Below are 17,598 nucleotides of genomic sequence, written 5' to 3'. Positions count from 1 at the left end.
GCTCTCACTCCTTTGCACCAGTACAAACATCTCTGTGGCTGCTGTCAGGTTACTGTAATGACCTAGATAAAAATAAAACTAAGAGGAAAAAACCCACAAAACCAAAACAAAACCAAACCCACCACAAATGCATTTTTTACTGGTTTTAAGATCTACCATTATAGTGATCTGATTAATAGATGGAAACCTAAGTGCAACCGAGAGAGCATTGAACTGTGGCACAGGACATGAAAAACAGATGGAAGTTCCTTAATCTGGTTCTGATGCAACAGCAAGCGTTCATGTAGCTCTATCCCAAGTGAACTCTCCATCCCGCATATGAGATCAAGTCATATCCTAAGGGAAAAATATATGATTCTGTAGTAAAATAGCATAATAATGAATCAAAGTGTAATTTTTGTTGATTGTGATGTATGGCATTTCCTAGTTTGTTAAAAAAGCAAATGAAAATTTAAGATTTATGTGGCATCATACTAGCATAAGGAACATTTATTGACAGAGACAGAATATGTAATCCAAAAATGTGACCCTTTCAACATTAATAAGGATGTGCTGTTTCTCACCATCCTTGGGAATGGAAAAACAGAACAGTATCCAAACACAGAAATTTTCCCACAAATCCAGTGGTATCATTAGAACATATAGACTCAAAAATCCTGAACACCACCCTTACTTTATCCTAGTTTTTCTAGCCCAGTAACTCCACTTGAGCAGTCTGTTTTTAAAAACATTAGTTATTCTTGCAAATAACACTACGCACAAGTAGAAGGAGCCAAAATGTCACCAGCTTCGATAATTATGCTCAGGTATCCTTCTTAAAGGGCAGTTGGATTGATATTCCTTACTCTGGTCTTGCCTTAGTAGAGAAACAAACTGCAGTCAAAGGAGTGCAGGTAGATCCAAGGGCCTGGAAGGATTTATGAATCTTTAAGGTTAGATGTTACCCACTTATCCAATACTACATCTTTAAGACTTTCCAGACATTTCTATAGTTGTGTCATTTCTACAGTTTATGCTTGAAAACTCATCGTCACATTGACCATTCTAAATTACCAAAGTAAACCAAATGTTAATAGGAGGAAAGAACATAGATATATTTAAGCACTCAAAGACAGTAAAACAGCAAACACAAACAAATGAAGAAATGGGGGGTTCAAAGAATCAATCTTGTTTCTTTAACTACAAAATGACATATTGCCTTTCTGATATTATTGGTGCATGTACATGTGTGCACACCCACACCAGACCTTGGAGGAGATATTTTCGTAGCAATGCTTAAGTCACTATTGACTTTCCTAGAACATGTGGAATTTATATTTCCATTTTACACCCCCTCAAAATGTGAAAGGCAAACCCCAATATCAAGAACGATTAGTAAATGTATACTAGAGCTTAAATTTTAAGGAACCTTTTGAAATGTGAAGAAAAATTGTGGTGTTCTACAAGCAGAAGTGCAAAGCCCTGCAGCTTGGATACAACAACCCCCTATACCCCCTATACCAGCAGAGGTTGGGAACTGGCTGGTTGAGTAACAGTCCTGTTCCCTTGAGGGTTACGGTGATTGCCACGTTCTAGTGCAGCCAGTAGTGCTCCTGTCATAAAGAAAGCAAATCACGTCCTGGGCTGTGTTAAAAATAATGTGGCCAGCAAGTAAAGGAAAAATATTGTCCTAAATGTCTATGTAGAATACAATGTCCTGTTTCCTCACCCCACCGTAAGAAATACATTGAAAAGCTGGAAAGATGTTCCAGTTCAGGGTTACCAAAATAGTTGTCAGATAAATTATTTACTATTCCATATATTGCCTCTAGGTTCTGGTATTCAATAGTTTGGCAGGAGATTTGTGAGGTATTAGATACATTTTTTCCTCATTAGATTTTTTTAAGTTAAAGAGAAAACAGATAAGCCTGTCCACTTCAGTCACTTTTAGAACCTGAGACTATATGACAGGTACTGTTGAAAGTCTTCTAATCATTTGAATCACATGGAATCTAGAGGCCCAAAGCACTTTGTGCATTGTCAGTAGACTAGTCATACTAATTTTAAACATCTCTGGCTTTCCTGCATGAAAAAGGGATATTCCTTGGTAAGCTAAATCAATATCAAAGCCTTCAAGAAGAATTAAACTGACACAAGTTTAGAGAGTTTTTAGTGTGTTGACTGTGGAATCTAAAGCTGGAGGTCTTTTTACATTTTTCATTTAGTTATGGTAGACTGAATATGAATCTCAGACTTCTTATGAATGCAGTTTTAAATTTACCTGATATGGCTAGAAAGCGAAACCAAGTAGGTACTGAAAAATACACATGTATGTATAAATACTGCACATGGTAAAGATGTAGTTTTAAGTTAAAGGAATGTTAAGAATATAATAGAACAAATGAAGTCTGTTAACACATTTAAAGTTGTACCATTATTTTTGTGCTTCACTTTCTTTACCTGTAAAACACCTGTGTTTCAGAAGCATAGGGAAGTCTTATTCAGTAAGCAGCAGTATGTTATGACATTTTCAAAAGGAAGGTAATGCAGAAATACAAAATAGTAGGCTCATCCATCTAATTTCACAGAATCACAGAGTAATTTCCTTTGGAAGAGACCTCTGTAGATCATCTCATTCAATTCTCTGCCCCAAACATGGATAACTATTTTTCTATTATCCAGCTGAAATTTTCTTTATTGAAAATTGTGACTGCTGTCTTTTTGCTTTCTGTTGTGCACCAATGAAAAGTGTCTGGCTCTGTCTCCTCCATAACACCCCTTTAGGCACTGGAAGACTGCAATTAGATCTCAATTAGCTTTCTCTTCCCTAGGCTAACCCAACCAATAAAATGAACAGAAGATTCTGGAATAAACTCACAAACTAAATGAGATGGTGGGAGTTTGAAAGGACTGCGGAGTGGTTAATGATCTAGAAACCATTCATGCAGTGATTAATAGCAACAACTGCCCCAAAGATATCTGATGACCAGGAAAAGCAATAACCTTCCAGAAATTATAGAACAATAGTTATTACATCCCTAGCTAGTAACAACATTGAAACTTTAAAAAAACCTTCATACCAAAACAAAAAGCTAAGATGAGCATTGGATAGGATATAGATATACACTTTTTGCTAAGGAGGAATGAATGGTTTGAACTTATTTAAATTCTTGAAATATCAATAAAGTTGTAGGCAACTGGGGAAATATGTGATATTACAAACTACACCTCAACTAGAAGGTGTTTCTTTAGGTCTTGAAAATGGCTTTGTCATGGTTCTTCATTAAAATGTAGCATTTATTGGAGAAGAGGGTAAATATTTCTATGAGGAAAAAACCTCACACACAATTAAAGTTAGGAATAAATAGGACTAAAAAGTAAGTACAATAAGAACATAATTTTTGGTCCACCAAATCTGTGATTTAGATAGATTGACTTAGATGGGAATTTTCAAACAAAGAACTTAACTATTTAGCACCTTCACCAAGTACTTTAAAGTATTCTGAAATAAATACTCATCAAATGTGACTCAGGTACTACATATTGCTGAGCAACTGTAAATAATTCCTTGCAGGATATTTTATTCACTAAAGACCTGAAGACCTGAATCAAATAATTTTCGTATAATATCATATCAGATCAGACATAACTACTTTAAAAAACTCATTTGGAAATAAAAGGCAGTAGTTTTTATCTAGATAATATCTTAGAGCCTTATCCTGTTATACCACCAATTTCATAACCTGCAGGTGAGAATGTGGATGTAAGCAAAGACATTTCTTAGCTGATACGGAAATATTGTTTTAAATACAAAAACTTAGAAAAACCATTCTAATTTGCTAGTGCACATTATCCCTGTGTAAGGATGGAATAGTTTTGACTTCCTTACAGAAGTAACAGCAGCATAAAAGGTTGCCACTTTATAATGAAATATACATGGGTACAGAATTAATTATTAAAGCAGAGAAAACACGCTTCACTCTTAGAGAGAACTCACTTTTACATTCGAAGGCTTATCAGCAAACCTCTGATAAAATAAAAGATTATGAGGAACAGCACAGTTCCAGCAGTCCCAACGTGTATTTGCTACTTTTAAATTTTCATCAAATAACCCAATGCTAACCAGTAACTGGAATTTCGAGCTACAGCTAGAGAAAATCCAAAAATTAAGTCACTTCTTGAAAGATATTCTTGAAAGATTATTCTAACCTGATAGTTGTCAACATATTAGATGATATCACCACCTTAGGTTATGTTTAAAAAACCTAGATTAATAATCTAGGATTCTTAATGCATAAATTAACAATTACGTGGGGAAAAAATATGGGGCTGAATCTCCTGCTCTCCATGATTGTTATTACTGATGGTTACTAGTTTTGTCTAACTAATGCATCAGGAAGTGGTCAGGCGGTGGACAGGATTATCTGGGTATGTCCCTTCCATCTGAAATATTCTATTCTATTCTATTCTATTCTATTCTATTCTAATCATGTGAGCATTTGAAATTAACTTCATGCAAAGTCAGTCAGATAGTCTTAATCACCTTCTGAGATGGTAAATCCATATAAGTTTGACTTTCCATACTCTTGAGAGCAAACTATTGTCCCAATTAGCTGCAAATCTGCACACAAGACATAGACATAACCTTGTTTTCTGTTATCATGAATGTCTGGAGAGAAGAGATCACTGATGGACTGATGTCAGGAAGTATGTGAACAGGAAGCTGTATTCACACTTGCTATACATAGCTTAAGGACTTCTGTTGTAGGTGGACTGAATTTTATGAACTTCTTTTATTATTTCACAGAAATAATAGATCAAATTTATCACAGTTGATGATAAATATATTGCAAATCATATGCTATGCATTTCTGATTTAATTTGTCATGGAATTTTTTTGAGTAAGTTCAAGTTAAAAAATTAATAAAAATCCATGCATAAATTCAATAAAGATCAAGGTTTTTCCTTATCAGATAAACTCTATCAAAAAAAAAAAAAATTGTTTTGGGGAGGGTTTATATTATCATTACTCTGGACAGATGCTTCTTATAGTTTGTCAAAAAAGGACAAATTCAGGGATATTACTGAAGAGTTTGAGACAGCTTATTTTTCCAATCTCTTCAGAAAAACATCAAAGAACATAAGGAATAAAAATAGTAAAGCAGAAAGAAGACATAAAATAAAGATTTAATTCTAGAAAACAAAAATGCAGCTTTTCTCATCTCTAGCTTAAGCTAGAAATTCCCAGCTAAATTAGAAAATTGGCAACTATTATTTGAGCTCAATATGAATCAACCCCTGAGAGCTGTATGACAGCAAGAATTTTAAACAGGCTAGCTTGTTTTAACTATGAAAGGAGTAGAGTAGCCGTAATAACGATGGAATACAAATTTCCAAACAAATGCATACTTTTGTATCAATTTGTACTTGCTTGTGGCTTCACCCAAACTGCTGCATGGAACAGACGGTTAGATTTTGGAACAAACATAAAAAGGACTGCAGTGTTCACTAGATAAATATGTGGCCTGGCTTTTGTTGTTTTTTGGGGTTTTTTTTTTAGCAAGCATTTGAACTGATCTGTGAACATATCAAGCAAAAAAATCCTATTAAGGTAAGTTAATGCATTTTGTCTTTAGCACTGTGGAAGCACAAGGTAAGCAACAGCTCAAAGGAAACTTAAATTCACCTGAGTTCAAGTGCAAAATTCACACTCTAGCCCAAGCTTTGATAAAAGGAACGTTTCTGCCTCAGATATGAGCTTTGTCCAGGGCCCCTGTCTACCACTCTAGGAATAATAAGAGTAGCAAGGTTCCAATGCTGTTACTAAATGGCAAGGCAAAGTAGGGGTCTCCCATCTGAACTGGCCTTTTTAAGAGCCTGAAAGGCCAAAATAAGAAGCACAGAATGGGAACATAACTGACTGTACAGGCTCGTATAGATATTTATGATTCAAAGGTGTACCACCACTGGCTTCTGACCCTAGCAGAATTTGTTTGGATATGAAGAGAACAGAGCAATATTGACTGTGTTACTTTTTGACAGCAGAACTGTACTTCAGTGCACATAGTCTTCATTATGAGACAAGATCCCCTACATTACAATAGAACTCATATTTCTAAGCAGATCTGCATTCAGACTAAAGTTTCAACTACACTGGAAGCAACATCCTCTTTTAGCCTCACTGTAGCCTGAGAAGATATTAATCTGAATATTTGTATCTCTTTAAAGACCATCATTTGTGATTTTCATTTGTCTTTTTGTAATAGTTCTTTAAATAAGGCATGGATTTACTTGCATATATGAATATAATATTAATTTGAAAACAATGCATGAGATTTAAATTAATTATTTTTAAGTCTAATGTGTTAGGTTATTGAGACGTTTAACTCTGATATTCTAAATACAGAATTCTACCAGGTCCTACAGCGATTTAAATTTTTTCAACGTAGAGAGACTATGTAGCTTTAAAACCAAAGTCAGACACTTTTTTTTTTGCATGGTATTGAAGGAAGCCACAGTAGAGCATACTAGCAACCCACAGATTCTGCCACTTAGTACAACTGCAGTATTTATGATTCCCCACAATTGTCTGTTTCCTGAGTGCCAATGTGGAAAGCTGAAAGCCAAGAGGAACTATCTCATTTAAATATTTAAGATATTTTATTTTTTCTCTGATAAAATACCACATGCTACAACTAGTGTCAAAAATTCACAGTGCTATTTGAAATGTAAATATAGACTCAGCCTTCTTTTTTTTTCATAAAACACATAATTCAGACACCTTAATAAGAGATTTTATCAGACACTTTAAATGAGCTGAATTTTTAAGATCGTTAATGTCTTAAAGATGCAATAATATCTTGAAACTAGTACCTCTTAAGAAAGTTACATCATTATGATTGAAAACAAACAAATGGAAGTATCTTTTTCTCATTGTAGAGGTAGGTACCTCTCACACCACTGCGACATAGTACAAGCAAAAGTTTTACTTCAGTGGGTTTAATCACAAGGCATTAAGTGCATGGTTAAATATTTGCAGGAACAGATTTCTTTCATGCCAAATTTATATTTCATCAAACCAAGTTGTCAACAACTTTCAAAGGATGAGGAATTTAGGGAAAGGAAAAAAAAAAGTGTAAAATTTAGGTCTTGCTGTTTTAGGAAGTTTTCATGAATGTTAATCCAAATGATTTCTGTCCAATGACACACTTATTTAATAAGAAAATATGTAAAAGGCATTCTTTACTTAAACCAGATCCTGCTGAGTTATCCTCAAGAATAACCCCATGAAGATAAACCCTTCATAGCTAAGCAAGAGGAGATACAGATGAAAAAAGCAAGATGGAAGAAAGTAAAATGACAATAAAATAGATATTATTAGCAAAGACATACTACTATTTTGCAGAATAATAATATGAGGAATGAGAGCAGTGCTCAGGCCAGATCAGAACTCAGTAGCATAGTAGATGTGAACATGAATTTGATGCGAAATATTCATTGAGGCTAGTGATGAGAAAATGATGCTGAAATGATGATGAATTAATTTATACTTTGAAAGTAGTATAGGAAATGAAATGGAACTGACAGAGATAAATTTGCCTCATGCACATGCATCATATATAGTGGACAACAAAAATCAAACAATGAAAAATTAACAAAATATATATTGTTTGTCACAAAACTGTTGAGAACAGACATCCACAAAAAATACACTTCCAATGCAGAGACATTCATTGAATATGGTTTTAGAGAATATGTTTCCAGTGATAGTGAACTTTTCTCTATTAATTTTATAGACATACAGTATGACATTTTCTTAAATGCCTCACATTCTCCTTTACACCTTATTATTTTATAAGCTGTATTATAACTGTTTAACATATCTCTTCAACACTCTTACAGCAAAATAAGGTATTTACAATTTGTATTTAATTTCTGTAGTTTCTTAGCTCAACATTTTCATCATCTTTAGTCAGTCAACAGCATACACAATATATGAATACCCATACCTATGTTGGGTACTGACTTATATTTATACAAAAGAAATAATTGATAATGATGATCCAGTTAATCTGCACTGCTCTGCTTTTCTTCACTGAATTTTATGTTGTTCAGAAAGTATACTTGTCTGTATGAGCTAGGTCAGGATATCCATGGCTACATCAAATCAGGTGATTGTGGAAAGCTACAGAACCATTTCATTTCTAACAGATGCTACGGATACCTCAACAAGCAAGAAGTTCATAATCGTAGAGGATGACTCTTCCTGCTATTCACATGAATTTTTTATGCTACACCTTTGTGTTTTTCAAGGCAAAATCTACCCCAAATATTCATATTGAAAGACTGTATAATTCCTACATTTCTTTCTTAGGTAAATATTACACTTAACTCTATGCCATTTTTTTACCTGAAATGATATTTAAAAAATCAGAATTGATACGAAAAAGTAGTTGAAGAAATTATTCAGTATCTGAGCCTCAAAGCAGAATGGTCACAGTACATGACTACCAGAAATGAAAACATCAAACACACATTGATTTTTATGTTGTCAATTCCATTTGTTTTGTCACTTGCCAGAGAACTCTGCAATATTTGGGTAAAAGGAGGAAGGCTGATAACTAATGGCCAGAGAACAAGTCATCCATTAATTGTATAGGGCTCAGAAATCACCTTCAGGGTAGATAGAGAAAATTCATCAGTGCTATGTTTCTCGCACTGAACAAAACTTCCTGACAAAACAACAAGATGCACTTTTAAGACAGATGTTTCTGCTTGTAGCTTAAAGATTAAAGTGGAACAAGTCCTGGCACTTCTAGATGACAACCTTTCTAGCCAGGAAAAGCTTACTCTGCCTGAAAATAACAAGTATAACAAGAAGTCTTGGCTATATTACCTACTTACTTTCTAAAATGCTTCCATCTTCAAGAAGAAAGGTATCTGCTTACCTGAAGGAGGAGGAACAATTTGTTTTTGTCCTACATGTCAATTTACCAATTTCCAAAGCTTACACCACCACTTGTGTCCTCTGGAGTCCATAGTAACGTGAATTGTCTTTATCCAAGTACCTAGCAAATCATTGTCACAGAGCAGCAGTCGACCTTTCTGTTCAATGTATGCACTTTTCAGGAGCTATAAATCAGTTGACTTTCAAGCTCGATGAGATGGCATATGCCCTGGTTTGAAGAACAGATGGAGGCTTGGGGGAAAATTGTTTCTGCAAGCTTACTACAAGCAGCACTGCTCCATAAAAGTGAACCATTCACACTAATTTCTCACATAAATTATACAGGCAGGGAGCACCAGCCCATTCAGCAGAAAATCTTTCATCTAGCTTTCAGAGGTCATTTAGCAAATTTAAATTAGTTATTTCTGATCCATGGCTGAGTTTTCATTCCATACACTTTCAAGAGATGGCAAATTACATCAAATAAAGGAATTACTTTAATTGTGTATTCAGGGAAAAAGGAACAGTAAACTAACTGGCACAATACTACTGTTTTCTAGAATCCTGGGATAAGTTGCAACTATTAATTAGCCACAGAGGAATCAATGAATGAAATATGTCTGCTGTGTGCTACAGGAATCAGGTAAACTGTCACTATCTTTTGCAAGGCTTTTTTTAGACCCCATCTCAACACTAGTCCCCAGATTCAGCATTGATGTTGTTAAAAGAAAGGAGACCTCACACATTTGCAGGAAAACCTTTACTTCTTAAGAAAAACATATTATTCAGCGGTTAAGTAAATGGACATGTCATGCTTTTAAAAAACATGGTACATTTTTTGAGCACAGAGGAAAGAGCCATTTTGTTAAATTAATAAATTATAAATATGAAAGAAATGGAAAGGACTAGAGGACTGTAAAAAATCTAATTCTAGAAAGAATTACATTTTACAATCACATTACTTGTGAGCCACAAGTGGTAAAAAGGAGAGATTGCACTGAGTAACCTCTAATTCATAATGTGACATAACTCGGTGTTTCACCACAAACATTAGTTCAAACGTACAAAGTAAAATCAACCAATGAGTATACTGGTAAGTACTGAAATAGTCACAATGATTTTTATAGGTTTTCATAAAAACATAGTGTTTTGCTACAGGGTTTTGCAGTAGCATTTTCATAAGAATCTTTTTAAATCTCTAACATTTCATATTTCTTCTAAGACCTAAGTATTATTAAAAATCTTTTTCAACAGAAAATTAAATCTAGCATTGTGCTTTTGAAAAGTAAGATTTGAATATGACAAATTTATTTGGAATCATGTTATTAGTGGTGGGATCAAATCAACAAAGAAACTTCAAACTTGAAAAATTTATTGTTTCAATACTTCCTCTGACTATATGTCCCATGGAATGGAAACTGGAAGTACCCAGAGTTACGCAATAACTTATAAAATGTTGCCTTAATTGAAGGACATCAGCTTGGTACCCCATTTTAGTCACTAAATGATTAAACTGAAAGATGATTAAACTTAGCCATGACACATAAAATGCTAGAGTCAATATAAAAAATCCAACCACGAACCTATTGCATATAAATATCAAATTAACACATTGTTAAATATAAATGTAATTAGGTCAAATCTAACACTTTCTTAGACTTAAGACAGAGATTTGAATTGGCAGTTGTTAAAAAGGATGATGATAAGCTCTAGAACTTTCATAATTTGAGACATTATCATAGAATCATAGAATGGTCTGTCTTGAAAAGGACCTTAAGATCACCTGGTTCCAACCCCTTCACTGTGGTTAGGGATACCTTCCACCAGATCACACCATAGGTTGCTCAGTCTGGCCTTGAACACTTCCAGGGACAGGGCAACCACAAATTCTCTGGACAACCTGTTGCAGTGACTCACCAGCCCCCTAGTAAAGAATTTCTTCCCACTATCTAATCTACACTTACTCTCTGTCAGTTTAAAGCCATTCCTCCTTGTCCTGTCACTACATGCCCTTGCAAAATCTCTCTCCATCTCTCTTGTAGGCTCCCTTCAGATACTGAAAGGCTACAATTAGGTCATCCTGAAAACTCCTCTTTTCCAGGCTGAAAAATCTCAATTGTCTTAGCCTTTATAATTTATAGATGGACAGGCTGCTGGGCCATCTTGGCTAGACTATGCTTTTGCCAAGAAAAGTTGGACCAGATGGTCATTGAGAATTGTATGATTCCATGATTCTGTGATAGCTGATCAAAAATGGATTCCTGTGAGCATTATCAACTAAAAACTTAATCGATTGTAGGAAAATTTGTAATATCATAGGGAGAAAAAGGGACAGGATAATGAATATTATTTACATCTGGCAATGAGGATCCCGTTCTACTGCAGTCAATGGATATTTTGTTGTTTTATTTGCTAGCAAATATATTGCATTTATTCTCTCTTTGTATGATCTAGGGTCATAGAGGGGGCATATGTACACTACTAAATAACATTGCTCAAGAAATTTAAAGGAGTTTTCATTAAATGAAAACCAGGTCATAGTCATTAAGATGTGCCTATTTCTTAGAATTCTGCATTTAAAAACCAAAACTAGAACAGTCTTGTGATAGCAATTTTAAACAATCTCTAAGAAAAAGTCACATGTACATCAGCCAAGACAACACTTTTTATAGTGATTAGCTGGGTATTAATATCACAGTCATAAAGAATGATGAATGACATTTGTCTAAACACAACTGTTTATGCACAGTATTTGCTTGTGCTTGCTTCAGTAAGCCATAGTATACAGATTATTAATAACTTCCAACTTAAGATGATGCAACTGAACTATTGCTACTTTTAGTTTAAAGCTGAATATTTCTTTCTTGCTACCATGCCACACAGTTTGCTGTATTACTGTCTTCATAGAAAACTGAGAGTTTTACTTTACTTTAAAATAAAAAAAAATTATTTTCCAAACTATTCCTTTACACTACATCTGTTAATACAATTGTGGGGTTTTTTTCCTACAGGGAGCATCTAAAATTTGCTTCTTCAAGACTTTACTTCTTCACCTCCATTCATACTTCTATCTATTATTATGCATTATTATGTATTATTTCTGGCTTAATAAATTCTTGCTTTCAGTTGTCTTTTTTTGAATCCACACTGCAATTTTCTGTTATACCCACACACTTGTATTGGAGACAGGCTTATAAAGGATCACTGGAATGATTTTTTAAAAAGGAGCCCTCTGGGAAAGATAAACAGAGGTCAAGTGCAGCAGAAAACTGAACTATTGCTTAAAACACTAACGAAGACATTAACTAAAATATAAACTAACATGACTCCATGATGTACTTACTGTGTCTACGCATGATACATGACTGTTTCTCTTTCTACATAATTTTGCAAAAAGCTTTCATTCTGCATGACAGCACTTGTGGGGTACTTACTGGTTTTTTTACAGTGTCCTCTCAACATCTTTTACTAAGAAGACATTAAATACAGTTCAACAAAAAATAGAAGCAGAAAAAATATGTCTCTAAAATAATTTTTTTTGGAAGTATTATTTTTCACAGCAGTTTGCTCTCTTTGCTTTCAGATTCTGAGGCTGCAATTCCATGAACAGTTAAACTAACCTAGCAGTTCATCACCGCTGAAAGAAAAAGTTTTGAAATCCCTCAACTCTCTCACATTTTTCACTGTACTTCACTACTGTTTCTCTCTTCTTCACCAACAGACCGCATTAGCACTCATGGATTGTCATGTAATCAAAGTTTCCAGGACTATGAACATGTTGCTTATCGAGAAAAAACACACCCACCTTCTTTTCCTGAGTTAGTGAGATAAAATTACTCACAGAGGTCTCTGATAAACTTCAGTGCCAGTGTCAACTATGCTTTAGAAATAGAGAGCAGAAGAGGTGAAGCTGAACCTCCCCTTAGACGGCAATAAGCTTAAAACCCCTCAACTTCTTGAATTACATCTTGAACTACACAAATTGCAAGAGGACAGTATAATAATGGGGCCATTCTGTAGGGTAAATGAGCTCCATCCAATTACTTTTAATTTATTTGGGGATTTGAACTTTAGGTACCAGCTTAATCATAGCAGTTCAGAATTCTATGTAAACTAGTATACAACATACTAATAAAAACTGTAGTTCTATGGAAAGTTCAAATTATTTGCAATCCGTACTATTAAAATCAACCTTCACTAACAGGTGCAAGGAGAAAGTGTATGTGCATTCCAAATTCATGATGTTGAAGGCAGATCACTTTCTTTCACCACTGCATTTAGTTTCTATCACAAAGAAATAATTTTGCTACCATAAGTTATACTAGCTCCTGAAAAAAAACCATTAACTGTGTAGGAAAGAGGAGATGAAGAAAAACTAAAATGGTAGAAGTCATATCCTTAGGAGACATTGACACTCTGGGAAAAAACCTCATAAGCCCCAAAAGATGTATATCATGTTCATGTTGACATTTTGCTTAAAAAGTTGGAGTTTCTGAATTTGGTTTTCATTTCTCTGAAATTGCTACAATTCTTTTGAAGAACAGAATCTTTTTTTACTCCTGCATAATGACTTGCATAATTAACTCCACTCCCTAAAAAATAATTTTTCAAACATTCTGATGACTTTCTATTTGATACAGAGAGACTGCATTTCAAACACATACTGTATAATTCAGAGATACTTTCTTGGTTTTTATCAACTTCTTTAGTCAAAGGTTTAATTGCATTCTGACCTTTTTTAATTCAGTATCATATATTTAAAAATTGAAGTCCTTTTCAGACCTGAACTATGAGCTTTTATTATTCATATCTTGGTATGAGATTGTGCAAAAGAATGTATTAATACATTTTGAAATAAAATTGCAATATACATATGCAGAAAAAGAACTGTGAGATCCCACAAAAGTAGTCAAAAGACTTATAAATATTTTAGTACATTCTTTTTATATAAAGATCACTTTCTAAGATTATCAAATTCTAAATAAACAACAATTTATGTTCCCAAGTTTTATGTTTAATACACTTTAGAAATACTTTTTCAAACCATACCATTATTATTCATTCTGTCTTAGTGGAAAAAATCAAATACTTAATATTTGGAAAGACCCTTGAATATTTGTTCAATAACTCAACCAAAGAAGTTGTGTGTTTCCAGATCTTAAAAACTACTTTATAAAAGAAACATAAGCATTAAATACTTGCAGAAATTTTAAGGCACTGATATATATGCAGTTCTATTTATGATTACTGAGGAAGGACAAAAACAATGGCTTCAAATTAGATATTAAAATGTTATATTGAGTTTATACCATTTAGCACAGATTCACTGACTGCTAGTACATCCACTGAATGGGGATGAAAAGTCTGGAATGCATTTTGAATTTTTTTTTAGTTTAATTGCAATCAAAGCCAGAAATTTGTGTACCATGTTATGTTTTGTTTTCACAGAGATAATTAACAAGTAATTCTCTATATTGAGTTTTTGAAAATGACAAAAAGACAACTTTTCTTCAGATTTGAAAGCAAACATTAGGAACCCCAAGACAACCATGTCTTCTTCTTTTAGACATAAATGCAGTTATATCCTCTAGAACCACATAATTTTGCTTTGGCATTATCAGAGTTTTTTTGATCCTTTTTTTTTCCCTCTGGATGGTATTCTTTAGAATCAGGTTCGATTTCCTGTTCTTGTATATAATATGTTGTAAATGTATATTATCTTTTCACATTTTTTCTTCCATTAGGTTGAAACAGGTTTATTTGAACATGCAACAATAGTAAAACTTACCAATCAGAAGGACAGGATTACAGAAATATTCTAGCAGATGCCTATCTACACTTAAAGAATTAGTCTGAAAATTCACCAAGAACACACATCTTGCTATAATGGTCCTCTAGTGAGATCTAATTTGCTTTGGTCCCTTTTTTAAAGAAAAGACACCAAGGTAAACACCATGGTTTATCTGCACAGTTTAAACTTGTTTATGCTTAGGATTAATTTGGAGCAAGAATGCCTCTTTCTAAATTTAGTGCATTTTGGAAACCATTAAGCTATGTAACAACAACAAAGCACCATATTTCATAATTAAATATTCAACACATGCAGTTACTCAGAAATAGTTCTACACAGTTCCTGAAGTTTAAGTTTATATTTTATCTAGGTCTACAGTTATCTACATAACTACAGTTATGCATAGCCAGCCCTTACAGGTAATTAATTAATCATGGGCTTAAAATTATAGATATGCAGAACTGTCATAATATCAAGGGTCATTTGTGTGTATTTTTTGGTATATATTAACCAAACACAATTCATGTATATTAAAGCATTCTCCTGTTCTGGCTGAAAATGATAGTATTCTGTCCACAGAATTACAATATAGTGAACAAGTGTTCAAAGTGTTTAAAAAAAAAATTAACGTCTGACAATTACAGTTTTGTTTCAGTAATTATAGAAACAAACAAAGAAGCAAATAAAATACATCTGTGTATTTTACAGGAAAGAACAAAATCCTTTAGCATTTTCCTATGTCAGTAAAAAATCAGTTTCTGAGACTCTCCTGCATTTTCTCTCATGCACCACTTCATAGAAAAACTAACAAGAGTGAAATGAACCATGACATACATTATAACTAAACAGAGTAAATAAACCTCTCTCAAAATAAAACATTGATACTGTGCAATTATAGCAGGATTAAAATATCACTGTTACCATTTATTTCTTCTTTTTATCCTTCCACTAGATCACGATTCATGCAAATAATTATAGTTCAGCCAAGCTTTTATTTGCCTAGACACGTTCCATTAATAAAATATATATTTTTAATTGTCATGAATTTTAGCAGTATTGAGTAAAATATATTAATAAAAAATTAACTTCTTTATATGGATATAAAATTAAATATGATGAACTGATGAAAATTAGCCACTAAATGTCTTTTGGGTAGTGCAACTATGTCCTTAAAACAAGTGAAAAATACAGACCTTAGTTTATCTGTACCTTTAAATATCAGCTAATGATGAACATCATTCTCACCCTTTTGCAGCTCTGGGCAGCCTTTAAGACTTCAGAAGGTATCTAATGCAAAGTTTGAACTGGAAAATGCCAATTTGCCTGCTTCATCTACTTAAACTGCACAATAATCAATGACAGTTGTGTGTCAAACTAAACAATAGCCTCAAGTAATTCTACTACCTCAGTATTGTTTTCTTGAGTGTCTGCCGTAGAACTCAGCTGGGATTGATTTCTGACTAAATCGAGTGGTATGGAATAAGGGAAAGAAGGTTGGATCTGAACATGCCCTAATATAGGAATGGACTAGTCCCATTACTGTGCTGCTTACTTGCATTCATGCTGAAGTTCTGATCTTTTTTTTCAAAAGAAAGGAGTAGCAGAATAGCAAAAAACCTCTTGCATGACATCTCAGTCCTACATTCCACTAGCTAAAAGCTAGTGTTTTACTGCAGTAGGTGGACAGTAGTTCTGTAAGACTGCAAATTGTATTAAGAAAAAACACATGCTGGATCTTTGGCTAGAGACTCTGCTGTTGTGATTGTTCATGGTAGTATGTTTTCAAACAATTAAAACTGTCAGATACAGGAATTAAACACTTTAGCATGCACCTGTGTTTGGAAGGCTTGCAGATAAGGTAGCCAGTTGGAAGTGACCCATAAGGATCACCAAATATAATTCCCTCCTCCTCACAGGACTACCTAAATCTAAATCATATGACCAAGAGCCTCATCCTGAAACTAACATGCTTGGTGCTGTGACCACTTTGCCGGGGAATCCAGTGACCAACCACACTCTCAATGAAAAACCTTTTGCTAATGTCCCATCCGAAATTCTTATGCAGCTTCATTTCATTTCCTGATGTCCTAAGTCAACTAAGCAGTCACTAGCATCATCTAGTGGAATGCCAGTCCAGTAGTATTTCTGTACCTCTCAGTTTGATTTTGAGAAATTAGAAATTACAAAGCCTCAAGATAAAAACTAAATTGTGCAGATTTTTTTGCAGTGGCTTGAAAATCACCTTTGGGTCTTACCAGGTGATGAAAGATCAGAGTGCAGGTTTAAGTTGTAAGCCTGTGAGTCCAGCAAGGGAATTTCTAGCGTTGCCTAAAGCCCAATTGCACTGGAATCTCATCTTGATTATGGGTAAAGTCTTTTGGGATAGAGATTCCCTTTGCTGCAAGAACTCTTAATTGTTCCTTGTGCTGATTCCAAACTGCTATAGGCAACAAAATAGTAGCACAAATCTTTCTTCTGTATTTCAATAAGCAAAAGAGCTACCTTAAAAATTTAGTTACTATCGAATATTGTACTACTTACCACACTACAGAGCTAATCCTGTTGGCTTCATTACAAGCAGAATCAGTTATAAGATTGCAAAATCCCTCTTTTAGTGTTGACTTAACATAGCTCTACATTTAATTTTTACATGTTTTTGACACGAACAATTTAAAATATTCTACAATCTGACACATTTTGTTCATGCATACTGCATTCATTTTCTCTATCATTGCTTCCAGCAAAATCTTAGTCTAGTCCAATAAATAACATAAAAAATAAAGTAATTCATGATAACCAAAATAATTAAATAATAGGAGTAGGTTAAAGATCAGCATTCATTTTTTAAATTAAATTTAAAAGTCTGCAGTAGTTACTTAGA

General features: G+C 33.8%; 1 protein-coding gene across 9 annotated transcripts in view; it reads right to left on the bottom strand.

The window, feature by feature from the left end:
• Positions 1–17,598, bottom strand: part of PACRG (parkin coregulated) — a 216,052-nt gene that overhangs the window by 147,980 nt on the left and 50,474 nt on the right. The window lies entirely within an intron of this gene.

The sequence above is a fragment of the Corvus kubaryi genome, unplaced genomic scaffold, assembly GCF_017639235.1.
Source record: "Corvus kubaryi isolate FWS band 111438036 unplaced genomic scaffold, C.kubaryi_AGA036_p1.0 37266, whole genome shotgun sequence".
In the NCBI taxonomy this organism is placed as follows: domain Eukaryota; kingdom Metazoa; phylum Chordata; class Aves; order Passeriformes; family Corvidae; genus Corvus; species Corvus kubaryi.
Note: the sequence above shows the minus strand (reverse complement) of the source record. Positions and strands in the feature narration are given on the sequence as shown.